The sequence below is a fragment of the Oryzias latipes genome, chromosome 16, assembly GCF_053564925.1.
Source record: "Oryzias latipes strain Hd-rR chromosome 16, Olatipes_Hd-rR_3.1".
Lineage (NCBI taxonomy): Eukaryota > Metazoa > Chordata > Actinopteri > Beloniformes > Adrianichthyidae > Oryzias > Oryzias latipes.
This window is the reverse complement of record NC_136252.1, coordinates 17064399-17074956: the sequence shown is the minus strand read 5'-3', so window position 1 is coordinate 17074956 and position 10558 is coordinate 17064399.

The window sequence follows — 10558 nt, the reverse complement described above, 5'->3', positions numbered from 1 at the left end:
ACAAACTAAAAGCTTTTAAACTTGAAGTAATGTCAAAGCTAAAATGTCTCTAAATGTCACAGTCAGAGATGCAAATACTAATTTGTGAAATGCATTTTTCACTTTGTTTAATAAAATACTTGTGATATGTCCCAAGCTCTCTGGCATAATTAGCCCACAGCAGCTTTTATGTGGGGGTCATTATCACTGACTATAAACAGCTATTGAAGTCAGTCACCCTCCTCTGTCTTTCAGATGCAGGATCAGTTGTGTTTTACAGGACTCATGTGCTCCACATACGTCAAACACGTGTGCTGTCCACTCAAGTTCACTCTGGATAAACACAGAGCGTGTATATTTTATCCACTCAGAGATCACATGTGCTACCACCTTACATAGCCCCTCCACTGCTAATCATTACAAACAAAACTATTCTGTGTGGTTCATATTTTCTGATGCCAACACTTCATCAGCTTTTATTTTGGAATGTTCCACTCTCATTTTATATAGAACACCATGTTTTTCATTACTTTTATATAATACTTTAATGCTGGCTTTATCTGGTAATATTACTATTTAAAATAAATGATTTAAAAAGGAATTGTGGCAAATTCTGATCACACGATCTATTGCTTGAATACAGTCCTGCGTTCTGCGTAGCATTTCATAGACACGGCTATGAAATCACTTCCAACAGAGAGAATGTAATGATTTTCACTGCATTTAAAGACTCAGCTTAACAGCAGGCGTTCTGTGACACGGTACACTCCCTTTTATCTTTTACTTTATGTTTTGCAGCCGCTCCAGATCATTTGGATTTACTGAGCAAGCAGCACACATGCAATGTCCCCAGATGGACACTCCCTGGTCTTTAGCAAGAATGGGCTTTGGTTTTAATAATAAAAAGCACCAACCCTTGGATCCAGCTGTTTAATGGGTCCTGTGTATTTTTATTTGACTGTTTTTCAAATAAGAAATGAATTACTATGTGTTCTCACGATCAATAGTCGTTAATTTTTCTAGAGCTTCTGGTCTTCAACAAAAGGAATAATCTTTGTTTTGTTGGTTATGATAATAATTATCAACCAAACTTGACAAAGTTTTAAAAAATATTTTAAAAAAAATACATGTATCCATATTAAAATGATGGCTTTATGGAAAACAAATCATGGGTAATACTGACTGAAATATGGTCCACGACTGAAACACGCCTGCTTAAGATTAGATCTGAACAGATTTGTGATGGCTTTTTGTGTTACCGCAACTTTTTTACATTTTTTCTCTAAGAAATGTTAAGTTTAATACTGCACAAGGGCATGTGTGACAGTGCTGAGCAAATAATTGAGCTGAAAGCCAACTCAATGGATCCACAAGATCACAGAAAAAGTTAATTAAACTAAAGGACAAAACTTTGTGGTTTGTTTGTTGAGAAGCACAAACTGAAAATGATAAGAATTACTCTTAGTGTAAGACTTAATATTTGCTCACGTATGTTGACATAATTCAGCCATTTTAGCACTGCAAAATAGACTCAGTGTTCATCATTATTCAGAGATGAAGGATGCAGCTTCTGGGATACCACAGAAATGTGGTGGTATCTAAAATGACCAGAAACATTGGCTGGAAGGAATGGCTGCTATGCAATCTCTGGTATGCCCAACCGTTTTTCTTTTTTTTTATGAAAGGTATTTGTGTTACACCATTACAAAAGGCATTATCATTTCATAAAGTGTCTTTTTGGATTTTGTTTCTTTCGTGCTAGTGCATTTTTTGCCTATTTGTGAGCATTTTGTAGGGTATTTTTGTTTGTTTGACCTTGTTATGTAAGGACAGGATAAGGATAAGAGCTCAATGCCATTTGTACATGTAAAACAAGTACATTGGAATATTTCTTTGGCAGCCCTCAAGTCAGTGTAAATTACAGGAGGACAACAAAAACTAACAAGGATCATAAATAAAAATGAGGAACAAAATTAATGAAAGAGAAGAGTAAAAGACATGAATGACTTGCAGAGACATGATGCAGTCATAACCACACGTTAATGCAGTGTCTCAACCTTTGAAATATTGCACTTTTTTGTCATGTTTCTGAGAGTGGCACGATGTTGCAAACAGGGGAGCGCCACCTTCACTCAAAAAACGTTCACTTTGAATGAACATAAAAAAATTATGGAAAGGATTTCCACATGATTAGATTGCGTTACTTGAACAAAAATGAATCATGTTGGTCCTACTTAATTTATTTAGGTTGGCTCAACTTAATGAATTTATGTTGGGTCAACTTAATGTATTTAGGTTCAAACTAATAAATTTAAGTTGATTCAATTTAAATAGAGCAGTTGCACCCAACTTTAAATTGATGTTGTTGCTCACTCTAAAAAGAAAAAAGTTGATTCAATTTAATTGAATCACTTCAATTGGTCAAACCTAAGTAAATTAAGTTTATTTAACTTGAATTTCAATTTATTTCAATAATTTTATTAATTCATCTGTAATTGATATGTTGTTCCAAAGTTACAACCAATGGGTCTGTTAATTTTCACATCAAAGACATGAATTACCCAGCAAAGTCCCACATCACAAGACAGGAGCTCAATTACCGCGAACTCTGTGTTAAGTATTGGAACATTAACAGTTTGCCACACAAGGGGGTTGGTCTTCATCCTCTACCAAACTTTAACTCATGGTGCAAAAAAAAAAAAAAACACAACAGTTTAAATCACTAGTTAAAATAGAGTAAAACAGCTAGACAATAAAACCCATGGACAAAAACTCACACTTAGACCCCAATCTGCCCAGATAGACAAAGAAAATGGTATCCCACAATTCCTTGCAATTACTAATGCATCCAATTTAAAGGTATCATGTTGGATCAACATGATTGAAATTAGTAACTTTTAAATGGATTATTTTTATGTACAATCGACATGATTCATTCACGTAAGATTTACAAACATAAAATTTTCTGGTTGAAATGACAAGTTATTTTTTCGTTAACTTAATTGGCTGGTAATTTCCTTTTTTTGAGTGTTGAAAACCTTGAAAACCTTAAACCACCGACATACAGGGCTGGGTGTGTCCCGCCTGTGGCTCTGTGACAGTTTAGATAACTTTCACTGTCCCATGCAAACTGTTGATGGAAAAATCTCATGTGTAAAAACTGGAATAATTTCTTGAGTGGAGCACAAGCAAATGTTTTCTTTCGGATAGCTCCAATCATTCATGTGTATTGCTCATTGTTAACTTTTACTCAAAATGTAAAAGTTAACTGTAAATAGTTTAGGATAGGTAGTGACATGAAGATAGTTAACATTCCCTGTATTATGTTGGATAATGTTACTCCTATAAAACATACAGTAGCATAAAAAGAAAGAAGACTTTTTTCAGTGACTTGATGTTTAGAACTTTTGAGAGGACTTTTGTTGACAGTCTTTTGAGATCTTTAAAGACCCACTTAGATGAAAATAGTTTTTTTGGGAATTTTTACTATGTTCTACACCTTTTTCTGATACAGTTTAAGCTTAAAATTGCATGTTTGAGTTTTTCTTTATTCAAATCATTCTGAATCAAGTGTAGATAAAAGAATTGCCATTGGAAAAAGTGTGTTTGTGATGTCGAAAATTTACTAGGTGCGCAACAAGATCCCTGCTCCCTTCCATTCTGATGCATCCACTTGTGGTCGACTAGATGTGCGTCTTTGTTTTCATTATACAAACAATTGATCCCTATTTATTTGCATAGGTAATGTTAGGTTGGGGTGAGGGGCCATAAGCTAGAGGGAGAGCATGTGAAACAGAGTGGTCCCGCCCAAACTCAGAGGCAATTTTCTAATGAACTCCTGCTGCTCTGCAGAAACTATGTCCTATAAAATGACACAGGTTTTTTGTTTTAAATTTAGGTTAAAAATGGCATAATCATAATTCAAAGATCGCTGGGGACGCTTTATAATAGATCAAAAGATTATTGAAATCTGAACTGAAATCAATACAGAACCATTGTTAAAGAAGAAATTTTGAAAGTGTTGCAATTTCCTCTCACTGGATGTAAAACTTTTTGACACTCGTTTTATTTGTTTAATGGGAAAGTTTCCTTCCCCATGTTGTTCTGCCTGGGTGAGAAACAAAGGAGTAAATTGTGCTTTCACACATGTTTTATTTCAGGCTCCCTCCATTACAAACCCTTAGATTGAGAGGAAATTGTTCACTGGAAAAATAAAGCTCAAGCCATCTGCCGTCTTTTAACTTTCTTCAGTCAATAATCTTGAAATTTCTCAGGAGCTGTTCCTGGAAAAAGTCAACCAAGCTGATTTGTGGCGTTTGAATGATGAAATAGATTTTCAGGAGAGATGCAGCTTGTAAAGCTTCCCATAATGATTACAGGGTCCCTCATTCATCCCCACACCTACTTTTAGACAGGCTCTTTTTGAGGGGGGATGCCTGACACAGGTTCCTGCAGAGCTGAGTGATCACAGGACAAAAGTGGAGGGCTAAAGGGCCACCTGCTTTTTAAAGAGCATAAAGGATTTGATCAGAGGAAAAAGGAAAGACTCCCCATGCCGATTCATAAAATAACCCAGACGTTCCCTTAAGCACACACTGATCTTCTCAAACACACATAGACACAACTGCAGAAGACCCATGGACTGCCCCTCTTGTTGCCAAGCAACAACTCAATGGGGGGAGTGGGATCAGTCAGTGGTGCCCCACTGATTAAAATTTCCTGGGTAGAAGTGTTTGATCCCCAGTATGCTGTCATTGTCTCATCTAAGCTTCATAAGAAACCCAACACTGGCGTGGCAGGAGGGAAAAGAAAATATAAACTTTCTCACTCATGTTGAGAGGGTTGCTTTGCTCACAAACTTTTCTTCTTCACACACACATACACCGAAACTCCCCATTTTGATTCATTTGCTCTAGTCCAAACCTTCCGAAATAAGACAAATAACTAATTTTTATGCTGTTAAAGATCACATTGATGGAAATACTACAAACCCATTTAAAGGCCTATAATATTTTTAAACTCCCAAACCGATCATCTTTTGAACTATTGCAAAAGCGTTCCCAGTGGTATTTTGATTATGATTATACCATAAACAAAACCTGTGTTGTTTACTAGGACATAGTTTCTGCAGAGTGGCAGGAGTTCATCAGAAATTTGCCTCTGAGTTGTGGGCAGGACTGTTGGCATAGAGTAGGCCTGCACTGATTTCCCATCAACCCTTTGTTTACACTCTCTCCTGCTGGCTTACAGCTCCTCACAACCCCAAACTAACTTTAGTGGTGCAACAAAAGTGGCGAGCAATAGTGCAGCTATCCAGCGGTACAGTTTTGAGCCAAATGCCAGCTCAGACAAGGAAAACAAAGATATACAGTGGGGCAAAAAGGAATTTATCAGCCACCAATTGGGCAAGTTCTCCAACTTAAAAAGATGAGGTAGGCCTATAATTTCCTTCATAGATACACCTCAACTATGAGAGATAAAATGAGAAAAAATAATTCCAGAAAATCAAAGAGTCTAATTTTTAAATAATTTATTTGCATAATATGGTGGAAAATAAATATTTACTCCTTCTTAACTTGTGTATTCTTGACACTGTGGTTTTTTAATATAGTGGGCCTGTGTAGTCCTTTTTATTGATTGGACTATGAGTCTGGAATAAATTTTATCTGGTCAATAACAAACAAGTAAGATTTCCGGGTCTCACAGATCTGTAACGTCTACTGTGAGCGGATCCTCTGTCCTCCACTCGTTTCCTGTACGAATGACACCTGTTTGAACTTATCTTTATAAAAGGCACCTGTCCACAACCTCAAAAAGTCACACTCCAATCTCCTCTATGGCAAAGACCAAAGAGCTATCAAAGGACACCAGAAACCTGCTGGCTGTCAACCAGGCTGAGAAGACTTAATCTGCAATAGGTTAGCCGCTGTGAATAAATCAACTGTGGGAGTAATTACTAGGGAATTGAAGACATACAAGACCACTGATAATCTCCCTCAATCTGGGGCTCCCCGCAAGATCTCACCCCGTGGGTCAAAATGATCATGTACCCCTTTGATGTTTAGAGGGCTAGGCGCTAGTTGAAATACACAGAATAAGTCGTCTCAGGGAGCCCAAGGTATGTAAATGAAAACACAAGACAGCGATGAAAGTAAAATGCAATCAATTTTATTAACAAAACGAAACATTTAAACAGCACAAAACAGGGAACAATGGTGCATGTCTGAGTACTTTTGAGTTGTATCCAAAAGTCTATTGGTGCTGATGTGGTTGAAAGGTTTGCTGTAGCAAAACACACTACACCATCAGAGACTCAAATCCTGCAGTGCCAGACGTCTCCCACTGCTGAAGCCATGACATGTGCAGGCCTGTCTAATGTTTGCTAGAAAGCATTTGGTTGATTCAGAAGGGCATTTGGAGAATGTCCCATGGTCAGATGAAACCATAACTAAACTTTTTGGTAAGAAATCTGGTCGTCGCGTTGGAATGAGACAGAATGCAAAGTTGCATCCAAAGAACGCCATACCTACTGTAAAGTATGGGGGTGAAAACATCATGGAAGATTGATTTGTGTAAAGGAAAGAATGAAAGGGGCCATGCATCGTCAGATTTTGAGTGAAAACCTCTTTCCATTCACAAGGGCATAGAAGATGAAATGTGGCTGGATCTTTCAGCAAGACAATGATCCTAAATACACTGCCCTGGTAACGAAGTGGCTTCATAAGAAGCATTTCAAGGTCCTGGAGTGACTTAGCTCCAGCTCTCAACCCCTTAAAAAATCTTCTGAAGAAGTTTATAGTCTGGGTTGCCCAGCAACAGCCCCAAAACATCACTGATCTGACATTTTGGGGATCTGTATGGAGAAATAGGCCAAAATACCAACAACAGTTTGTGAAAACCTTGTGAAGACTTACAGAAAACAGTTGACTGTTGTCATAGCCAACAAAGTGTATATAACAAAGTTTTGAGTTGAACTTTTGTTATTCACCAAATATTTATTTTCCACCATAATTTACAAATAAATTCTTTAAAAATCAGACAATGGGATTTTCTGGATTTCTCATTTTCATCACTTTGGATCTTCTGTGTAATAATATCACTCTCAGATCCATCCTTCCATTTTCTTGCTGGGTTGCTTCAGCCTGTCCTGGTGAAGATGTAGTACACCCTGGACAGGTTGCCAGCCCATTGCATGAACCCTCTTACCCATGGAGAATCCATTTCTATACTTCTGTCCTACTTGGAAATTAAACTGTTCAACGATTCTTTCGGTCTTCAAAATATATCTCAATGCTTGACACAAGAAGCAGTTTGATTTTGGACTAAAATGCAGTTGGTTTGGCAAGAGTTGTCATACAAATTTTGAAAAATGGTGCACATGCACAAACAGACGCAAACACACACACACCACCTTTCTCTTTTGACCTTCTCTGTACCAAACTGTGACCTTCATTCCCTCTGTGTATGCAGCTGACAGCTCGTGCCAACAGTGATTATCTGTCCTTTACTAACATGTCTCTTATGAAGAAGTGATCCCCCTAAATCACGCACACACAAGCAAGGCAAATGTCCCCCACCTCCATCTAATCACACACCTGTCTAATCCTTCTTTATATTAACCTAATTTTTCTTACCTTTGTCTTGCTAAAATTTTAAAGGTCCATAGAAATATATCAGAAGTGACCCCACCCACAAAAGCCCATTTTCCACGTCATTGTCCTCTGTTTTTGCTTCATGCCGAGAGAATGTGTAGGATTGTCACTGGGATCTGTGCAGCTTTAATTGATGTTCTGTCATACAGAGCTGCTCATAATGCCACAGACTGCTATGTTTTCACAGACCCCACTGAGACGCGCACTGTCAAGTGCTTTCCGCGCTGAGCTCGGTCTAATTCATAAGCTGATGACAGCACAATGGATCAACATTGTCACTGTCATCTGGGAATCTTATGAGTCATGGGCTAGGGAATGAAAACTCACACAGATCAGATCGCAGCGAGGGCTTTGAAGTGTCCTTGTTCGCTGTACCGATGTAGCTGAGGATTAAGAGCATGATTTTCCTAATAAGATAGAAGTTAATAGGTTTTAGTGTCACAAGCACAGAACAATGCAGATATCTGCCTTGTTACATGACAAATCTATTTATATCTGACACTGAGGGAATAATTTGGATGTTTGCATTGAAGGTTTCAGCCGATCAAACAAAATTGTGTTTCAAAAGGTACTGAAAGCAAGTTTACCAAAAAGATAAATATCTTTATAATATTTTAATAAAAGTGTTATGACAAAACTGCTTATACTGCACCAAAAGTGACTCTAAAGGGCCTCTTGAAACAAGAGTTGTGTTTTTTTTCTGCTTAGGTTTAAAACCAAAAAGGGAAGCTGAAAAAAGTTTTGAACTGAGAGGTATGTAAAAATGTTAATTTTAGTCTCAAATGGCTGCAAATGTAAGTTTCTCAAAAATGTTCTCTCATTTTTTTAAGTTTACAGAGGAAAAATAAAGCTAGTCTGAAACAGAAACTCTACACTGGGCTGTGTACATATTTGAAGACACAAAAGCTATTAATGTCACCTTAGGATAGACAGCTTTCGTAAATAGCCCCACTTTCAACTAAATAAAACAAAACTTTTTTTAGCGCAAGACAGGATTTTGGAAGATTGGTGGCTGGATCTTCAGCTCCTTCACATTTTAGAAAGTGAAAGCCTGTAAAATCTGACTTCTTTGACGTTTTACGAAGCATTGCATGGTTTGACCTTGCTGTGAACTCCTGGTAAAATTGTCAAGTAGCTTAAATGTTTGGCACACATTTGTTTTACTGCAAAATGGAGATACAGTAATTTAAAAATGGATTTTGGAATCTGATGAGCGGCAAGATTTGTTTCTGTAGAATATATTTGCTGATGTCTTTATTAAATGATATTGTACTCGCACACAGATCTGACTGCTTGGAGTAACAAAACAGTCATAAAAAGAAGGCTTAACTTAGTTGGCTATACCTTCCCATCTTGTTCCCCATAAATGTAAAGACTTTTAAAAAGTGTTTGTGTGTTTTTCAAGGTAAATTTTGTTTTACAGAGTTTTGTTACAGAGTACACTGTGAAATATGTCAGATTGACCATCTGTTTGAAGAAACAAGAGAAAGTGTGTTACCACTTTTGCTCCGTTTAGGTTGCTGAGCTGTGTATAGACTCAAACTATCCAACTTTATGTTTTCTCTCAGAACTACTGCTTAATTAGTACAATGTATGATTATTAAAAAAAAGAACTTGTTGTGTGCATCCAACCCTGGTCAGCGGGGTTTCTGCACCTGCCAGACTTCATTTACAGGTGTCGACTGATTCTCTCACTGGATGGTCACAGGGACTGACCAAGTGACCTTAACCTTCTGCACCCCAGTGCTACATACACACCCACACAGAGCCAGACGCACGTGCTCCTACCCCCGGGGGTTGTTGGGGCTTGCTCTGACACAAAGGCAGGCATTATTTCTCCTTAACCCCTAAGGAGATAGAGAAAGAGGTTTCAAAATTTCTTATATTAATTTTTTTTCAATATGTTTAGAAAAAATTTCAACTTTTTATGCGCCAAACCAAAACACTTTCATTACCTGTGATTGTGCATTTGTATGAAACAGTTTAGTAGAGGCCTTTCAGCTGATTACCACATATCTATTTAAAGTGACTCAGCCTTTCAACTGTGTGTATTAAAACCATATAAAGCTCCCCTTAATATATTTGGCAAGTTTGTATTAAAAAAGTCTGCAAAGGTAAAAGAGTTTAAAACAATGCATCAATCTCTGTTATGTCTCACTGTCCTGGTTCTGAGTTAGAACAGGGCAAACGGGGAAGTCTTCCCATAAAGAAAAAAAAAACCACAGAGTGTTTGCATTGCTTTCCTCAGCGCAGTGACTGATGGAAAACCAGAAGCCACAGTGAGGAAAAGCACTGGAGTCGTGCATACTGTTCCCCTCAAACATCAACACTCTAGTTAGACAAATGAGGCTTCAGCCCCGCTCTCCACGACCTGCTGTGGTCTCCCCAGGCTGCAGTTCACCAAACCAGGGGGCAGCTTTTCTAACGAGAACATTTATCACCACATTGTCTGCAACTGTGTTATCCGAACTAGGACTGACACTGTATTTATGTTTCCTTGATGTGAGATACTCTGGGAGGTAATGCATCCTAAATGTTATTCTTTTATAACAACATTTCATTTTTACTCATCAGAGAGAGGTCAAGTGCTGAGGCTGTCTTTAATCTTACTGGTACCCAGCTAAAATGTTGAGAACGCAACCGTTTTGCCATGCTTTTATGGAAATAACTCCCTCTAGAGGTGATAGCGTGAGATAACGTTGAGTTTAATAAAGATTTCCTCCTTTACCACCAAAGCCATCCTATTCTCTTCGATGTAAAAGGGGAAATTTGGGGGATTTTGGCTTTGATCACTCTGTTTATGTCAAAGATTTTGGTCAGGAAGCAAGATTTAGAGGGAAATGTAACTAAACAATTTTTAAAAATAGGTCCAGTTGCTGATAATAAATTGATCTTAAAAGTCTCAAGTGTCTAGACATAAAATAGAA